Here is a 20,282-nt window from a genome sequence, read left to right on the forward strand (position 1 = left end):
TCAGGGTGCTGCCGGCCCGGCCCGGGGGCCTTCGGTAAACGGCGCTGTGCTCCCCCGGAGCCGCTAATGAACACCCTGCCCCTGCTGCGCTGCTGGGCCCCGGGCTCGGTTGGAGAGCCGGGGGGTGGTTTGGTTTGGTTTGGTTTGGTTTTCTTAATGCCGTGCGGTGTTCGCGCTTCCCTCAGAGGCTGGTTATGGTCTTCCAAGTCAGAATGCCTCGAGCAGGTACTCTTTAGTTTTAAGTCTCTGAACGACAAAATTGTGTAAGATTATCGTCCTGAAAGAGAGACAGATTATGGTTTGTGAAATGTCTAGTGAGGATAACGCTGCAAAATGCCCCAGTAACTACTTCTGCGTTTAAAAGCCCTTTACTTTCAATGAAAAGAAACGTTTCACAACCTAAATGATCATTTTTAGCCTGCAATTGCCTACAAAAACTTTCACTTTGTTACACTGTTCATTGGTAATTTTGTTGAAGTAACTGAAAATGGAGATACTTAAAAAGCTGTTAGCTGCACACTTCCTCAGCTCTAAAATCAATATGTGTAGACCTTTGCTCATTGTATGTTCACTTCTCTAGGTTGGGTGATAATGAAGAAAAATCCCTACTGAATCATTTTCTTTTCCTTTCACATCCTTCAGAAATAGTATGGTACCTCTCCAGAGAGTTAAACCCTCTTTTTTTAAAGCCGTTTCCTCGGAAGAAGTTTCTAAACTGACACTACCCGTTCCTTGAGGAGAGCGGGCAGCAAATACCTCGTTAGATTTTCCTCGTTTGGAACAGGTTAGTGTGGTGGGTGGCTGCTCCTTTGGATACATCACTGCTCAGGAGGGGCTTGCGCGGTCGGTGGACCGGGTGGCAGTAGTGGAGTAGTCCCAGATCCCTGTTGCATGCATGTGCTTAGCCCACAAAGCTCCTTTTTAATAAAGTACTCCTGGAAGAACAGACTTTTGGAGGTAATGGTGCTGGTGCGGTTCTCTGAGAGCATCATCATACTATAGATAATACAACCTGACGCAAATGCTGTACCTTCTGATACATTTCAAGTGCCTCTAGATCAGTTTCCCACCTTCTGCCTTTTAAAAGGCTCTAAATAAAATGCATCGTTGAGAAACAGCTTCATGTATTGCTCTATGAGTATTGATCAACCGTCTGGGAAAAAGAACTTGTCAGCTTTGCCTTTAGGAAAGCAATGAGCTGAAGCAGATTGATACTCAGTTTATTTAACTATAATAACCTTGCACTCTTTTTTTTTTTTTTCATAAACCGTTTGAAATACTAGTAAGGATTCCCCTCAAGTATTTATTATTTTTGGTTCATGATCAAGTGAATGTTGCATGAATTATCTGTATTGCCATGTAATTTCCATTAACAGTAATAGTAGTAGTAGAAAGAGGATGGCTTATCCTATGATCCTACCTATTATGAAGTTGTTAACTGATTAAGGTTAGGATACTGCAAGCCACTTCATACCATCAGTGAACTCTCTGCAACCCCATTATCTTCATTAGGCTTGTGTGGGTGTAATTAATTGGTGTTTAGTTAACAGTTGTGTTGAATGAAAAAAATTTAGTTCTATTTCTCTTAGTTTTATTGGCCCCATGGTGCTAACAGGCTAAAGTGTAATTAAAAACTCTCTAATCAAAGTATATGTAGCAAGCCCCAAGGAACAAGCCCAGTGAGGAAAAGCATGTGATTGGTGTGACTCTGGCCTTTGAGAAATGACCAGGTACAAATGACGCTCTATAGGAGTTCTTTTTTGTTTTTAAACAATGAAGATGCTTCACTTATATCAACACGTACACTTAAAATGTACAAAACCAGCTGTTTAAGCTTGCAATCATCACTTTCCTAGGAGTCTCCAGTAACGCCATATTTTGTCTTCTCAAAAGATTTTGTCCCCAAATCTTCTAGATCATATAGTATTTTGGGTGGGTAGAGAAACGGGTCTTGTGTTTCTTTTGAGAGCAGCTGTACATAATTTTTTATCACCTCTTGCCTTTACTATAACTCTTGTGCCAGGAAATAAATTATGATCAGCTATTCCTCATTTAGGATATTGTATTGTGTACATTCCTTTTTTCACAAGATGCTTTGCATCTCACTTGAGTATTTATATATGGTGCTAATCCAGGGCACTCTAAAACCAAGTATAATACGGCATGCTTAAGTGTCGCATAAAGGATTTGCTTTTTGCTGTTCTAAAATGTTGCTTTAAAGATATAAACTTGCCCCTTAAATCAATTAAGATCATGGTCTCGCTGCCATCTGTGTTCTTGTAGGATTTCACAGAAGAGTAATGTGTGCTCATTCCACTGACAGGGTCTTCTTTGAAGTCAAGTCTGAATACATAAAAACTGCATGACATTTCCAATAAAATCAGGATTGCCTTTTTAGCTTGGTGATACAAATACTCTTGTACAAGTACATTACTGGTTTTGAGGCATTTTAATTTCTTAAATAAAAAAGGCTTTTTAATTTTTTTCTTTTTACACCTAAAATGCTTCTGTAGTGCTTCTTTTAATTCCTAATATTCTGTATTCTACAAAGGATAAACTCCAGTAACAAAGCTAAATATAACTTTATGTACAAGAGTAAAAAAAAAGGCTTTTGTCCTAGAACGTGGCCGAACATAACATTTAGATTGGGCTTTGAGTCTAGATAAAAAACTTCCAAGAACTTGAGTAATATATGTACTGGATATTTGGAAATTTCTAATAATTATTTAGGTCTTTTTTTTTCCCTCTAGCATTATTATTTTAATTTCCAGAGTACTCATATGAGAGTTCATTTGCCTTGAGTAATCATTCTCCGCTCCAATGGTTACTTCAAGTTGACTGGGTTTTAGTACTAATTTCTTCCTAAAGTTTGAGGATTCTTCCTGTGGGTCTTTTCAGCTCCTGCTGTGCGAGGGTGAGCCTAGCCTTCTCCAAAGGAGCCTGCTGAACTAAAATGTGAGAGTTGATAGGCTTTGATTTATCATTCTAACTCCAAAGGTGATTTGGAATGCACACTATTTAAAGACAAGTTTTTGAGCTAATTTTTGAGTTTACAGAAGATTGTCCTCAAATCTCTGTGATATAACTGGTTTTTGTAGTGTGTAGTTTTTTTAATGAAATGCACAGGTTATTGATGAATGCTAAGTTTAGTCTCGGATATCAGGAGTTTACTACATGATTTCTTTGTGCACGCACTTTGAAGTAATTGTTAGGAGCTTTAAGGCATTATTGAAACCTACCTAGTTCAGGGGCCCTGACATGATGGATTATAGGGATTTTTGTCAGTATATCGTCAATATCATACTCTGAAATGTTAGTACACTTACACGTATATACAGAGTCGGAATGTTATCAGGCTTTGTGAAATTCATATTAAATATTTTCTGTGACATGAAAATAAAAGTGTGTGCTTATACATCAGTTACTGCATATGAGGTATTGATATAATTTCAAAGATGATGTGGCAATGTGGCCGTAATACATTTGCAATTTACACAAACCAGCAATCAAACTCAGAGGTGAACAGAGAGTTAGAAAAGCGGGAACATGTACTTGAGTTTTTTAGTTCTGAGGGTGGGTAATTACTGCTAAACAAAAACTTACTTTTACATAGATCAGCGGAATTTATTCTTGTTTATCATCTTTTTTTTTATGGTCAGAATGGTTTTCTTGATGTTCTAGTTTGAACCTGCAGTTCAAACAGCAGGCAGAAAAAGTAATGTATTAGTTAGGAGAGATTTACTATTTTCTACTTTTCTGACCTGTTTGTTGAAATGAGATACCTTTCTGAAAAGAATGATTTGATATCTTTTTAAAGCTTCTGAGCACTAAAGCACCTTTTTCTTTTTTTGGTAAATCTTTTCATTCATTACACTCACTATAAAGAATTTTGCAGAAGATTTTTTTTTAATCTAAATTTTTTTAGCTTCACCCTTCAGGCTTTGCGACTTCCTCTTTCCTTTTATATTGGAATAGAGACCCCCAAAATTTGCTCAACTGTTTGAGAAGCAGTACTTGCAGTTCCAAATACAGAAACTTTTGGAGTGGTTGGAAGCAATCTATAAGTTATCTGTTACTGGTTAGCAGATCAAAGGCTTCCATGACTGAGAAGTAAAACCTGACTAGTGTGCATAAACTGGTGATCTGTGGGATACGTGAAAAATAAGTTTGAAATCCAAGTTACTTACAAGTATGTAACAGTTGAAGTGAATATTGCAATGAGTGAGAAATAGTGTTAATTGAGTTCTCAAGTCCTGTAACTTGCTGACAGATTTTAAGAAAAGCCTTTCTGTTTCTTTCCAGGAAAAATGAAGCTGGTAGCAGAGGGGTTTAAGGAGTTCAAATAAAAAGGTAATTTTTGCCTTACTGTTGAGAATTGGGGCTTTCCTGAATCCCGTGATTTTTTTTTTTGCTTACACACAGGTTTTGGGAGAAACTGAGTATGGAAGAAAAAGAAGAATGGCATTTTTTTTCCCCCCATGGTATATCTCCTGATTTTTACAACCTTAATCACTTGGGGCATGTCTTGAACTTTTAACCTTCTTTCCCCAGCACTGATGCTGTGAATAATGGACTCTCCTGCTTGACACATAACTAGATTGCAGTTCAAAGTGGATGTCACAAACACTATTGCACCATCTGGAGCAAAAGCTTAACTATCATTTTGGGATAAGCCCATAAGATCAGATGAATTTATAACTGACTTCATTTTTTTTCCATTGCTCTAATTTAGTTTTCTTTAGTTCAAAAATATGTTATTTTTTCAAAAAAACTTGCCTTCTGTTGCTGGTATTTTTTGCACACACCCCCAAAATTTTCAGATCTTGTATGAAAGTCGTATTACATTTATAACCATTTTGATCCTACTTTTTGCTATAAACAAGATTTAAATAGTTCCCCTGAGATTAGGGAAATGCTGTGTGAATTGTGGAGATAAAATTCTCTATTTTCCCTTATTTCTATTCTTATCTTTAATAGTTTTCTTCAGTTCAAGACTCAAGTAAAAAAAAAAAAAAGGAAAAGGAAATATTGCTCCTACGTATTCTTAAAAAATATGCACATTTTTGAAGCTGGATGTGATTGTAAACTGAAAAGCTTTTCAGAGTATGACTTCTGAAGAATACATATTATTCACAGTTCCATATAAGATATTCAGCCATACATTTGAATAATATCCAGCTGATGCAATGAAATATACCTTATTTTGAAGGAAAAGAATCTATTGACTGGCATTACTGCTTGGGGGTGTATTCATCCAGAAAATACTGTTTTTATAAATTCTGTGTACTGGTAGAATTTTATTAAAAGCTAGTTGTGTGGCTTGTCTCAAAGCAGCAGATTTTGAGCAAGGCTGAACACCTTTGACTTCCACTGAAAGTTGATGAGACTTGTGAATCCATAGCATTTGTTACAGAATGGCGTGAAATTAAAGAGATCTATGAACATGAGGTCAGTCTGGTGGGTTTGCAGTGTTTTGGAAAAGATGTGACTATTGGCGAAATAGTCAGGCATGGTGCATTTGCACAGAGGGGATTAGTTCAGATTTCAAATACACCTATTTTCTAAAATTAAGCAGTGGCTGATGCAGACATAGAGATAGTAATTGTTTCTAATACAAAACCTCCCTTTATTTTCTTCTTTAAACTTTGATAAACAGGTTTCAAGAATTAAATACATGTGGGAAAATGTAGAAATATTATCTTTCTGAATGTGACTTGTTTTTGGAAAATATTTTTGGTTCTATATAATGATTGAGGAATATAGCAGTAAGGTAATTAACATGATGGCATTTTGAAGAAAATGCTGTTTGATATTAACCCAATATTTCAGATTCCTAGAGCACAAGGGTACAGCTCTCAAGTGAGTTTTCACAAAACTTAGTCTTTCTTTCTTGAAGCTATACTATGATGTAAATTACAAAATCACAGTCATTTAGGCTGGAAGTGACCTCTTGAGATCATCTAATCTATCTGCCCTGCTCAAGCAGGGTCAGCTAGAGTAGGTTGCCCTGGACCATGTCCAGTCAGGTTTTGAATATCTCCCCAGAGGGAGACTCCATAACCTCTCTGGGCAGCCTCTTCCAGTGTTTGATCATGCTCACAGCAAAAAGCATATTCTTGTCTTACATTGAATGTGCTATTTTTTAATTTATGCCCATTACCTCTTGTTTTGCCAGTGGGCACTACTGAGAGGAGTCTGGCTTCCTCCTCTTCGTTCTCTCCCATCAGGTATTTCTATACATTGATGAGAGCCCCCTGAGCCTTCTCTTTTCCGGGCTGAAGAGTTCCAGATCTCTCAGCTTCTCCTATTATGAAAGGCACTCCAGTCCCTTAATCATCTTTGTGCCCTGCGCAGGGCTTACTCCAGTAAGTCCGTATCTTTCTTGCATTAATTGCACTGATGAAAATTGCATAACTGAGTTTGGTTATAGTGTTATGACATGATGTATTTGATTGTGCTAGTGTAAGAAAGATTATGGTTTGATGGAGCATAACTGGAATTGTGCTTAAGAACAGAACTCAGTGTCAGACTTTAAATTTCTGTCAGGACTTGTATATTTATTAAAAAACATGCATGTTATCCACTGAAAATATTGCCTACTCGCTGTGTATTGCACTGATAGGAATGTACCTTTAACTATGATATAGGACCTTTCTAGTCTCCGTTTCTTACAAATACCTACTGAAAGCAACATGAGGAACCGATAGAAAGAATTTTTTGACAGAAAACCCTCTAGAACTGGAGGAAGATAGTGCATTTGCAATTGTACATTTTGTGAAACGTAATTAAAGCAATGAGAAGGACGGTGTGTAAAACTCATCAGACTCAACCAGAAAGCAATCAGTACACCTAATGTGGCCAAACATCCATCATAAAAATCACCACTTTCCTCAGCAAAGAAAGAGGATATATTTATTGTCAACTGCTGATGTCTAGTAATCAAGCCAAGAATAGTACCAAATGTGCACAACTCTATTTGTCAGAGTGTAAAACCTTTACGTTTTTTGACTGCCAGTTTCTTAATACTCAGTTACTGGCTCCATTCATGGGGAGGGAAGTGGTCGATCTCACACAACCTAGAACATTCTGGCAGTGCAAGCTGTGTATAAGTAAACAACACAATGAAATTATTTTGAGAAGTGCTTACTATTGCTCTATTTTAAAGTTAAATGGTATCCTAGCACTTACAAGCTTAAATCCACAAAGGACTATCGGATCATCTACTCTTGACCTCCTCTGTATACCGAGCAGTGCATTGTTTTTTGCATATGAAGTACAAGTTAAAAGTGTTTTAGGCTTTAATTTGAGATGAATTGCTGCCTGCTTGCAGCAAAATATCTTAATAAACAACATAGCTCTTAATTAGCAGTTTTGTGTTTTAATTCTACACATATTATGTGAGCATTGACTATAACAAGCAAGAAAAAGAGCACAGGAACATCTTAAATGCCCTGGCTACTTGTCAGAAGTTAGCAGAGCTTTTCTTTTGTGTTTCCTACTTATAAATGGTCATTTTTTCAGGACTACCATGAAGTGTTTGTGAAGCTACTGCACTAGGCTGCGCTGTAATGGGAGTTCATTGAAAGGCCATGTTGTTTCAGGACAAGCATCAGTAGCAATTACCACTTCCAGCTTTTCTCTAGAAGTGTGAGTTTTTATCAAGGGCTCCAGAGTCAGACTGCTACCCTAAGCTTCAGACAGAAAGAGAGATCAGTTATTCTCAGTTTCCGATGTCAGAGTTCTTGGTGTTGAAGTTTTAGATATAATTTCCACTCTATTTTTGACAAACAATTTGTGGGACTGTATATTTGAAAAAATTGAGCCTGTTGCAATTATCGAGTTTTCAAAATATACCTGTGAAAAGAGTAAGAGGAAATGGTATTTCACACGTCTGCTGAATCCTTTTACTTCACTGTTGTAAAACATTATATCATCCAGCAAAAGCTTTGAAGTAATTCTGAATAAGTTATGTAATGGACTTTAGAAATCACTGCTTACTTTAATTGGATAGCTATACTATAATTCATTCAGTTTATCAGGGAGCAAGCCTTACTGCATGTAGCTCTGTATAACCAAATGTAGCCATGAAATTAGTTCTAATATGGTAGTTCAGTTTCTGAAATATTCAATGTATAAACAACCTGTGCATCTGGTTCTCTACTTCATGTAATTAAACTAGTATAAGTCTGGTTCAGTTATATTGCAAAATTGGAGCCTGAATCTCTCCAGGTATTTTATCAGTCATGCTGGTTTGGGTGCTTGTAATCTTGTGATACTACATAAAACAGCCATCATGTAGTTGCCTATGTTGGAGTTCCTTACCAAAGAGTAAGGAATTTCCTTGTGGTGGTTCCTCAGCAACTCAGTATATGAATAGCCTGTAGTGATCCAGCTGCTGATCCAGCTCTCCATCCTTTTTGCAAAACGCTAAGAAGCTTCCAAAAGCTATTTATTCATTATGGAATTTATGGTAAAAAGATTTGATGGTTATAACTTTGTGATGGTGTATTATTGGTGACAGTACATATGTAGTAAAGAAAAAATGTGATTTGGAAAATGATAAAGGATGAGGCTTTCTGCATTTTTTTCTGATTTTGCTCTGAGTAAATTTTTACAAGTGTAGGCTTTTTCTTGCTTATTTGTACTGTCAGTCAAATAAATGGAGATCCTGATTTCATACAAAACCTCTAGAGCCTACACACTTTAGTGATAAAAACCATGATGTCTTTGGGTGCATTCTTGAATTGTTCATCAGTGCGTAACATCACGTGTTTGTTAGGAGTGACAGCATGTGTTTCAGATGAAGAAACAAATCAAATACTGGCCCGATTATTTCTGTTATTTTAATTGTACTTAGATTCAGAGTGTGATATTTATATGACTTTTCTTGGTGTAGCATTTTTCTGTTAGCTGCCAATTCATAAAGTTACAGAGCACAAAACATGGTCCTGTTTGAATATTTGGCAAGTCGCTGTTGCTAGCAAGCGAGTAAGTCAGAAGGGCATTAAACCCACAGCACTATTCAGTAGCTCCACCCACTTCTTTGAGCCATTCCAGGCTTTCCCTCAGCATCTTCTGTATACAGACAATATTTTAAGATTAAAAAGAAATTGCATTAGTTTGGTTTCTAAGAATGGAATAGGAAGTGGGGAAAATGCAGAAGAGGTGATTATATACTATTGTCTTCCAAAGCTGAAGTAAATTACATACAAATCCAAAGTAAATGACAGAAATACTTCTTTATGTGAATTGGTGTGTGTGTATGTGTTGTTTAGCTTTTTAAAAAAGCCATGAAAATATACAATATGTGGAAAATGGTGCTTATAAAGCAAGATCATCCAGGAGAGCTGGCTACTGCAAACTTGCTATATATACACAGATACATCCATATATAGGAACTGCTTCTTTTTTGCCTCCTTGTTCTTGAACTTCACTAAGAGCTTTCAATTGCTCTGACATTTTCAGCCAAGGAAGTAATAGTTGTTGCTGAGCAGTATTCTACAGGCAATTATCTTATCTGATCATTGGAGCAGTCCCCACTAGAAAGGAACCAATACGATCAAGTTAAATCATTACAGAAAGGCAAGAGAAACAGAGTGAGGAACAAATAGAGGAAAAAGGGGCTCATCTCATTAACGGGTGCCTGTGCTGCAGGGTTCAGAACAGCAGACAATGAAGTTAGCCTGTAAGACAAAGCTGTGGAGTTGCCTCCTGTAGCTGTTGACAGGTCTGAATCCTCTCTTCCAGAGCCTATTGTGGCTATAGTGCGAGGCACCTGCAGAAAATGAGCCAAAACTAGGCAGGGAGCGCGAGCTTTTCAATAAGCTGTCACCTCTGTCTCCCTTCACCCACCCCTCTAGTTCCCAGTGGGAGAGGAGAAGCCATACTGAAAAACTAGGCTGGAAAATAGTCATGTGATGGGAAAAGGGGTCATATACAGACACTTTACTGTTACCAACTTTTAGAGCCTTGTATGATTCAGCCTTTTGGGCAAATTTCTAAAGAGCATTTATTCTTTTTACTAGTACTGCTTTTAAGCTAATGACCTCTAAACTGCATCATTAGGATAGGCAAGTCACCATATGATTATTGTCAGCAAATACATTTTTTAATATTTATCTCTTCCTATTTCTGCTCTAGAAAGATAGATACGGATTTTGTTTTCCTTAATTCACTGGTAAACAATGATTTGAATACTGCCAAAATTAGCTGCTCACTTGCTCTCACAGGTGAGTCAAAAAGTCAAGCCAGGCTTCCTACATAGATTTCTAGACTTCGTATTGTGCTTTAAAAATCTATATTTAGAAGTCCATGTTCTTTTGATGTTCCTAGAGTGTCCTCGAAGGCTACGCATACTTTTTTTAAAAAGAGAATGAAAGCACTTGTTTGTGTATACATACACACACACACAAAGAGAGTAAGAACTTACGTGACATAATCTATAGATCCCAAAGCATTTACAAAGGAGAGGGTTTTACCCATCCTGTGAACAGACAGTCCTTGTGTGTGTAAGCATACTCATGTGTACCATGTATGTGTGTAACATTCTTTTTGTTTTCTCTGTTTGTACAAATCTTGTTATTGTGTATGCATATTATTATTAGTGCAGAGGTCCTGGAATCCCAGTCAGACCTTTTTATACTAGGCATAGCACAAACACAAGATAGAAGTTTCCTGAAAAGAAACTAAACAGGTTAACAGTGGTTGCATCTGCACTGTGGGGTAGAGGTATGTCCTTGGTGTAGCCTTATTCTGGCTTTTTTGGACACGAACTTTGCTGCGTCTCAGTCACAGAATGGGAGATTTGTGAGGCATCTGATGTAGTCTGAAGGTATGGTCTGGTTTTCCCTGTCAGGTGATGTATGGAAGTGCAGTGCTTCTCCCTTTGTACTGAGGTCAGGGTTGAGGAGGAAGGTTGGCTTATTTAACAAACTGAACAAACAGGGATAAGGTGCATAGCTAAGGTTGGTTTGTTTTGTTTTGTTTTGTTTTTTCCCCTGATATGGCATTTATGTGGCTTGGAAACAGTCAGGGACCAGAACCGCTGGGTATACCCATGTGTGAGAAAATGACAGTACTGTTATTCCAGTTTCTAATATGTGGATCTGAGAAAGAGGATAGACTTCCACGGGCTGCAGAGCAAGTCTGATGAGTTGGGTTTTGAACCAACATCTTCATTCAGCACCTTCATCCCAAGTACCTTATGTGGAAGATCTATTTTAATCTCTTATTACTTTTGTGCTTTATTATAAAAGGCATAAATGATAGTCCATGCAGCTACAATGTAATGGAATGATTTCCTAACAAATGAAAAAATATTTTCTTTTGTGGAACAAAAGTGTTGCTGGTAACATATGGCTGTTATAGATTGGGGGAGCAAATTCCAAAACCTAAGGTAACATAGTCTTTATCTGGCCTAAGGAAACAGCCCCAGTGCTGTTAACTTTAATTATGTAATATTGTAGCTTCCCTTGGAGGAAGAAGGAGCTAATGGGTTGAAAGGAAATAAAAGGAAGATGGACTGGGGCATGTTCATGGGAAGTAGGCATAAAATATCTGAGGACTGGACACCCTTCCAAGTCCTGTCCAGTTCTTTATTAAAAAGTATGTTTGTAATAATTTCATTTTCTTGTGTCTCTTATCTCCAAAAAACTGCCAGGATTTTGGTCAACTATTGATAAATTATGGAAACTCTTCAGTTAAAGAACCTGCAGAAAAAATTGAGTACTAATAAAGTGTTTCAAGGCTGCATACTCGTCTGTATGAATAAATAACTTTTCACACATAAATTGCTGCCAGTGGAGACTTAATTAATGTAGGTTGTTAATATGCCTGAGTGGTATTTTTGATAATCTTCTGTCAAAGGTAATGTGCAATGATTAAAGAAATTCTAAGGAAAGAGGAGGACAGTATATTCTTAGATGTTCATCCTTTTACACTGCTGTAGCATTTGATAGGCAAGGCGTTGCAGGCTTACTGGATTAGGTACCTATTCCTGGATGTAACAGAAAAGAACAAAAATACAATGTATACACTTAGAACAATCAGATGAATATGTGATTGTGTATCTCTCTGTTCCAGTGTTGGGTTATGCATACTTTCCCTTTCAGATGTCCCCGTAGGCATGTGCAGGTAAGGTTGCATTTAGTTGTTTGTTCACTAACCAACACACTCCCCAAAAGGCAAGAGTTTGTGTCTGATTGTTTAAGACCTTGCTTCTGCTTTGAACACGTCTAGTTCCCTTGGAAAAACATTCTCTACATCCCCATCCCCCTTTAGAGAAAACAAGTGAACTATTCATGCAAAAAAGTGTGTGTGTGGTTGGGAGAGTGGGGGGGCGTGCAATGCCACCGACAAACCCTATTGAAATGCATTGGCTGTTCATTTACATTCACACTTTTTTTAATAAAAATGTTAACTAATGATGTTAAATGCTTTGCCAAAGGTCCTGGCGGGTCAGTTGCCGAAGTGCCATTTCTGCCTAATTAGGGCTCTTGCGGCAGCCCAGGGGCCTCCTGATGCAGTGGGTGACAAGCCGGGAGCTGACAGCTTCAATCGGCTCCAACAGGAAGGTTGGGCTGGTCATGTTTTCTAACTCAGCCAGGTGTTAGCTGAATGTAGGGGGGGTCTTGGCCAGACCTGAGCATTCGTTTGATCTTCCTTTCTTTCACTTGCTCTATTTTGAGCTCTTCCCTTTGCCTGTCCCATCTTGTGTCAAGGTCAAGAATGGGCTTGACTAAATCAGCAATTTCATTTATCTCTGGGAGATCATTAGCAGTTCTTCTCCCTCCCCTCCCCAAATAAACCTTAGGCACTGGTGCAGAAACAGCAGAAATGCTTCCACAATCACAAAAAAAGCCTAGAACATGCTTAAAATTTTATTTCATCACTACTGTAGTAAAAGTATTTTCTTAAAAACAATAAGAAAATAAATAAAGTTTTCCTTTGATCTCACCTGTTTCTTAGTAGCACACTGGCCATATTCATATGTGGCCACATGCTTTTGGTAGTTGGCCAGTTTTAGGTGTCTTGACAGCTGATGACTGTAAAATGGGATCATCAGTGTATTGGGGAATTGGCTTTTTTAAATGGATATCTTCACTTGGTTAATCAATGGCACTTTGACTTCAGCTGAGTTATGCTAGTTTATGTTAACTGAGAAAATAGCCCTTCAAACATAAAAAAATTGCTGACCATTGTATAAATAACTCAGGATTTCAAAATAGTTTACCAAGAAATGGCACAAAGCCTTAGACTGATTAAGATGGAAATAATTTACTAGATTTCTTTAGTCTAAGATGAATCTGATTTTCAGAAGATGTTCTGGTTTTCAGATCTTGCAACTAGATTTCAGACTTCTCAGTTTAAGCTGATGAATTTAACTGTTCCCTATTTACGTAACAGTTACTATGTGCAGGAATTGCTTTGGCCTCTATGGCATGAAACCACTGCTAAAGTAAAAGGTAGCAGTTGGATAGTAACAGACAACTGGTTAATAATGCTCAATAATATTAAGGACAGGAAACAATAAAGGAAATTATATCACTTGATAGCTGTAGTCATAATGCAATAATAGGGTGTGGTTTTTTCTTTAAACAGGAAGACTGTAATAGGAAACAGTTGCATCCTTTCTTATTAATGATTTTAAATGCCTTTTTTTTTTTTTTTTAATTTGCCCTTATCTCTGATCCAAAAGACAACTCAAAAGAAATTCAGCTCTGGAGAAAACAAATACTCTTCTATTGTATTCAGCAAAATTGTAGCTATGAAACAGTAGAAGATTGGAACTGACAGCTGAGAAGCAGTTATACTTTATGAGAGCAAGAACAATTGAAGTGTAATTCCATTGCAGTATTTTAATAAAAAATAATTTTCAGTGAGGACAACTATTACAGCAGCAAGACATTCCAAATAGGGAGACCTAAAAGTTGTGTTACATAGTTTATTAAGACAATATTCCTATCTTTCAGAAGAGATTAATATTGAAATAGGAAGGTAATGGTGGGACATGCGTTTCTTCAAGGAGAAAATTTAACTAGAAAATACAATGAATCACATTAGTCAATATCTTGCCTAATCTGCTTTCTGGCTCTGTAGTGTACATCTGATTTTCATTACATCGTCATAAAAAGAACTTGGCATGCAGGACAGTTGCTGGCTAGGTGGTAAGCCTACAGGGTAATTTCCAGAGGGGATGTTTTTTTCTTTTGATATGATTTATTTTAAAAAGTAGTTTTCCTTGTATTACGAATGTAGAGCTATTTCGTTGATACTTGGAGTCAAAGAGCATGAAGCAGAATGCTTGCTGTTTCTGTGTTACTAATTTCCTGCTGTCTAAAAGAATTTTAGCCTTCTTTTAGTAATATTGACTCGTTTTGGAAAGTTGGTGACAATGACAGGGTACAGACTTTTTGCCAGATAGTTCCAACGGAGCATTATGATTATGCAAATGTGCACTGGTAATACCAAAAATACCAATTACCAATTTGATAATGCCAAATCATAATTTTCTGCATTCTGTCCTCTGTCTTCATTTGTAGTTTGACTTTGTGTCTACTGTCATAAAATATGCAGATCCTCAGCAGGTTGCAGAAATGCATGTATGTCTGAAAGAGTAGGTAATTGGTTTCTGTTGCACGCTGAAAAATTTTATTTGCTGTTCATGTTATACAAATCAGTTATTAAAAAAATGGACACATCAAATGTACATTTTTAACATCTTAAAGTGCAGTTCCTGGAAAGGTGAAGCTGCGATGAGAAGTTATTCAAATGATGAAAACAGTTTTAAAATGCAGAACACCGTGAAGGTAATGCTGGTTTTTTTTAAAGACAGTTACTGAAATCTGTCTTTGTCTCCCTATTTTATTATATCCACATATTGCAGCACATCACATAGCCTAAAATGTATAATTCATGAATCTTCAGATGAGTATGTGGGGAGGACAAGGCTGCTCTACAAGCACATTTCCTCTGCTCTGTACTGTTCTGGGAATATGCCCAGAAACTCATGCTGCTGTAGCTTACTCCATACTATGTAGGGTTATATTAGGCTGCAGCACACATCTATCCAAGCATCCTGCCTTGCAGTTTTATCTTTATAAAGTGGACAGAGTGAATAGAACCAAGGACAGAGAATCAGGTTGTGCTGTGAATTTCGTCTCCATTTATAAGATTCAGAAATATTTCTTCACCTGTTTCCTCTTTAAGCATAAAATGCATGCCCAAGCTGAATATTCCTGTTGCAAAAGTTTAGTTGCTTCCTTTCTTTGTGACTAGCTAGTTCATGTGTGTATTGTTCTGAGAAGTTCTTTCATTATTTCTTATTGATTATTATAATTTTTCCAGTTTTTTTTTTTATGGAGGAAGAATAAACTCATTTATTGAAGTGTTTTGTATATGAATCTGCAAGAAAGTTATGGTTGATTTACTCAGTCTGACCAACAACAGGAAGAAAAGACATGCACAGATAGGAAGAATTCTGCTCTCCTACAGGATCTGCACTGCTCAGAGCAATTGCTCTTGCTCCCACAAGGTAGATCCGAGTGTTGCTCAGAACTGGTACTTATTTTAGACTATAGTTGTCTGTTAGGAGTAGTCATGACCTTGGAGATACAGTGTGCGTTAACAGTCCTTTCTGCTCTCACCGACTTGTGCATTAGAGGAAGGTAGTGCCAGTCACCTTCTTAATAGTCTTTTTAATTCTTTCGCAGTTTAAGGCAAGAACAAACTGTGAGGCCTGATCAATGACCCATGAATCCAGTGAAGATTCACCCACTGACCTGCAGTTAGCAATGACTCAAGGCTTTAATGATTCTATATTTTTCCAGTCTTTTCATATTTTCAATCTTTTATTTCTATCTTCGTATCAGATCAGTAGAATCCATCTGTTAAAGCTAAATACAGTGACATGAGGTCTAAAAAGGTCAGAAGCGGAACAGATTTCTTTCCTCCAGATGGAAGCTTTAAAACAACAGGGAATAATTACATATAAATGCAAGAACGCTCAGGTAACTGATCGGATTTTATCTGCCTGATCCTTGCATAATGCGAATAGAAGATCGACCTGTCCCTGAACTCTCTTGGCAGCTTCACGGAATGACTTAAACGAGATCAGCTAAAACGGTTATACTAGATGGGTTTTAATGATTAGTCAAACCAATTTATCAGCTTGTTTCTCATTGGTACTTTCATTCCACCACGATACACAGGATGACTTTACAGACTGGCTGCATCTTGTTGACAAAACAGTTTAAAATTTTGGAGGTACAGTTTTTGAATTTAGTTGGTAAGTTGCTTCATAAAATACATATGCGTGTGATATGCACGTTGTGATATATCAGCAGTAGGCAGTCATTGAGTTAAGCTACTGGAATTCTTCTTGACTTCTTAAGAATGATTTTTTGGCAATGTTAGGTTAAAATGTTAGAACACTAACACTGAAACAGGCTGAAGCCTTCCAAGCTCACAAAAACATCCATTGTAGTAAAGACAGAGTTAAATAGGGAAAATCTGTAATAAAATAAATCTAAATATTCCCACCCTGATCTTGAGTATCTGGAAAGATGAGAATGAAAGACCCAAAGTGCTTTATTGTGTTCATCTAAACTTTAGGGGGTCTGTTGAGGAAGTAGGATATTCCAGCTGAACATAATAGAGCAAATTCCAGAATGATTAGAGACTGTGATGTCTAATTAATTAGCTTTTGTGGTAGTTAATTAAGTGGTCAAGAGTAGTATATGAGGCAATAAAGTCTGCTTCTAGCATTTAGCAGAGCCAAAGGTTATTTATAGGGTACTGATAGTGATGTAATTCTGTTATACTGCAAAACTTGCATAGAAACATGTTCATTAATACGGTTTAAGATTTGTAACATTTTAAAACATGAGAATAACAGTTAAGCCCATGGAAAAATCTTGTAGTGAATACTTGAGCAAAATTACTATCTATAGACCCATGTTCTGAATTACTCTCACAGATACCCATCCCTGGGATTTAAAATTCTACTTCCCATCAGGAAAATGAGCAGGACTTAGCCCAAAGGCAGAAAAAACTTTGCCTCGTAAGGAACAAGGATGGGTATTTTCTGCTATTTTTAGTAGCTTTCATGCTATATATAAAAATAATAATTAAAAAAAGTGAACAGGCTTATCTCTAGGATTGCTTCTCATGTTTCTGAATCTAAAATTCTGGGGTTTTTTAGTGATTCCCTGATGTTTAAAGTTGCAAAGTCAATAAGACTTGTGAATATAAACCAACATAGTATCTCCAGGGCTTTTGTAAGATTGCTTGGGATATCACTGTAAAATCCTTGACATAAGTTTTAAATTTCTTGCATGTATTCAGTAAGCTGAAGCTATTACTGATAGCAATTTAGATGTCACTGTTGACTATTCACTGTTGAGTAGCTATCTTTTCTGTTTTTTGTGGGATGATAGCATGAAGACTGCATAACTTCCTGCAAGTGCCATCTTGTTTGACAGCAGGATTGGGTACAGGTAAACAGTCCTGGCATCTAAGTTCAGTCTCCTTATGAATGAATGGAAAGAGGGAGATTCTGACTTAGGTGTTCTTCGTCCTTAATCTTCCTGAGGACAGCCAGGTCAGATACGCAAGGCCGCCATCCTCTCTCCAGAAGGGTCGCTTGCATGTAGAACAACAGATTGCACCAGTGTTTAGTGTCTTCAGGTTTGAACCTGTATGAAGTGTGCAGCCATCATGTTGCTAGGACCCGGTTGTGAGTGGGCTGAGTACACACACTTTGCCAGCCCACATATGATGCTATAATGCTAGCTTGCTTAATAGGGTTGCACATCAGATGGCACACTTGGGTCCTGCAGGGACAGAAGGCAGAGGTCTACAGGGAGAAAAAACAGGAAGAAATGAAGTGGGTGGAAAGAGCAAATCAGGTGTCCGTCACCCTACAGTGACTTGTATGGAATGGGTAAGTGTTAATAGGTGATACCAATCCTGTATCTTTTCCATACAAACATTTTCCCAACAATGTGTGGTTTTTCCATTTCTCTATAGAATACAGAAACTGCATAATGTTCGCTTTTCACTTATCTGTCTTTTTGTTGAGATCTTCTGCAGCTTGTGGTAATGCATTTCTTTTCTTTCTTCTTTTTCTAATATTCACAGTTAAAGACTTGTACTATATCTCCAAACCTTTCTGATAGATTCTGTAGAGAAGAAAATGATTCAGGGGAAAAATCTTTGAATGCCTTTTTTGAAAAATATTAGGACTAAAGCTACCTTAAAACTCCCTGCAGGTTTAATGAGAGTGCCTGTTAAATTTTCTGCGTATAGAAGAATAATTTGCTAAACAAAATCCCTGCAATCGTACCTTGGTTGCCTATCTTTTTTTCCTTTTAAACTTTGGAATAAATGAAAAATTGATCTGTATGGTCACTGAAACATTAAATTGTCTTATCTGTCACTTGTTCAACATTGGCTTCTTAAAAGGGAAAACAACAATCACAATCAGCAGTTTCTCAGTGCCTAGAAGAAAATAGAAGCTATAAATGGACAGATGAATTATGTGCTTCCAGTGGTTTTCAAGGGAAGCATTTACTGAGGGAGAAAATTGTTTTAATCTTATAACAACTAAGGAGTGTAGAGTTTGTAAAAACATGGAACACCTACTCATAAACTTAATTTTTGTTGCATAGGAACATATACAAAGTAGCTTTCAACAAAAATGGTTGGGGAAACAAGCTCTTTCATTGTTTGGTATGCTATTTTATATCTTTAACAAATCTCTGTGAAGCACTCAGGGAAGCCTAAACACAGTGGGTTAGTTGAATGTTCAGCCTTTACAGTATTCAAAAAATTAGGAGGGAATCTTCTTTTAAAATGGAAATAAGTATAAATTTGGGTCATGTGGTGTGTATCTTTTCTTTTCTTTCCTTATTTTGAAAGAGTAGAGGAAAAGGAGGAAGCTAGAATCAAACCCAGACAAACAGCAGCCTCCACATTCCTTTTTTCAATTCCCTGTCCTGTGTCTATTTCTACATGTTGCTAAGGATCCACTGAAGCAAAATACAGAGCTGCAAAGCTGCCAGTAGGAGGCATGGATATCCTCTTTCTTTGATTAATTAATCCTGGCCATTAGAGCACCCTCCTTTTTTTTCTCTTGTCCAGCTGTTTTACATTCAATAGCAGAATGAAACCAAATAAATTTTGGGGAGGGAAAAAATCAGAAAGCTTTCAAGAATGAAATTTTTCATTCTCTTTTGGAGAAACTAAGTAAATAAAGTACTGGACATCCAAAATAACAGAGATTATCTGCTAATAAAGACAGAAATGTAGTATTTGAATCCTTTGTTATGATGGGAAGGTAATAAGAATCATAATCTGATCCTTAAAATTAAGTTGTTTTTTGACTGCAAATCTGGAAGCCAGGTAAGGCTAAATGGAGTTACCCCTTTTATCACCATTGTAATGTTCTGTCCAGTGTAATAATGAGATTTTCCTATGGCTGCCCTCTGTGCTGGTGTGGGAGAACTGCTTAACCTACTATAACTACTGGGGAGAGAGGGGAAGAAGAGGAGAGAAGATTGTTGAGGACTGGAAAGTGAGGGTGTTCTGTTGGTTTTAGTTCCAATGTGCGCAGAGCAGGGGACACAAAGGCAGCCTGATACATAAAACATTGATTTTTGCACAAGATGGCTTATCTGCCAAACATTTCCAATAACGTTTTCCCTCCTAAGTGGAAGCATGTGGATGCATTACTCAAAGGTGGACTGGAAATGTAGATCCCATTTCTTCTTCCACTGATGTTAAAGTAGATGTATAAAATCAACTATTGGTAGACCTGTGAGCAAAACCTAAGAAAGGAGAAGTGAACTGGTGGGAGTATTTTTAGAAGGGGAGTTTTGTTCTGGAGAACTCATTAAGGTTTCCTAAGCCCTTCTTGCATGCGGGGTACAACTTTACGTACAGCCAAAATGCCAAGCTAGTTCCCATCTGTTTTGTTTTGGTGAAGCCACATTGTGGGAGGTGGGTACAGCCTGAGACTTCACTAGTAAAATCACTTTGAAGACTGAGTCCAGTTCCTTAAGGGTTAGTGAAATAACTGTAGCAAAAGCTGCTTGTAGTTGGTGGTAGCACGTGTGAAAGTATTTGCATTGTTCCAAAGGCAGTGAGTGGAATATTATGGGTGAAACGTGGCAAATAAAATCAAGGAGTTATGGGAACAGGAAAGCTCAAATTCTCAGGTGTAAACTGATAACTAGGGATTCAGACCTCGTGTGGAATTTTGATAGCTGTTTTTACTCATGAAT

General features: G+C 37.3%; 1 protein-coding gene across 1 annotated transcript in view; it reads left to right on the plus strand.

Annotated features, from left to right (window-relative positions):
- The first annotated feature begins 31 nt into the window (after positions 1-31).
- Positions 32-20,282, plus strand: part of HSPA12A (heat shock protein family A (Hsp70) member 12A) — a 109,046-nt gene continuing 88,795 nt past the window's right edge. The window contains exons 1-2 of the mRNA XM_075504469.1: positions 32-225; positions 4,303-4,350. The gene's annotated coding sequence lies outside the window, so the exon portion shown is untranslated. The remainder of the gene's footprint in view (positions 226-4,302; positions 4,351-20,282) is intronic.

This window comes from Mycteria americana, chromosome 6, assembly GCF_035582795.1.
Source record: "Mycteria americana isolate JAX WOST 10 ecotype Jacksonville Zoo and Gardens chromosome 6, USCA_MyAme_1.0, whole genome shotgun sequence".
Lineage (NCBI taxonomy): Eukaryota > Metazoa > Chordata > Aves > Ciconiiformes > Ciconiidae > Mycteria > Mycteria americana.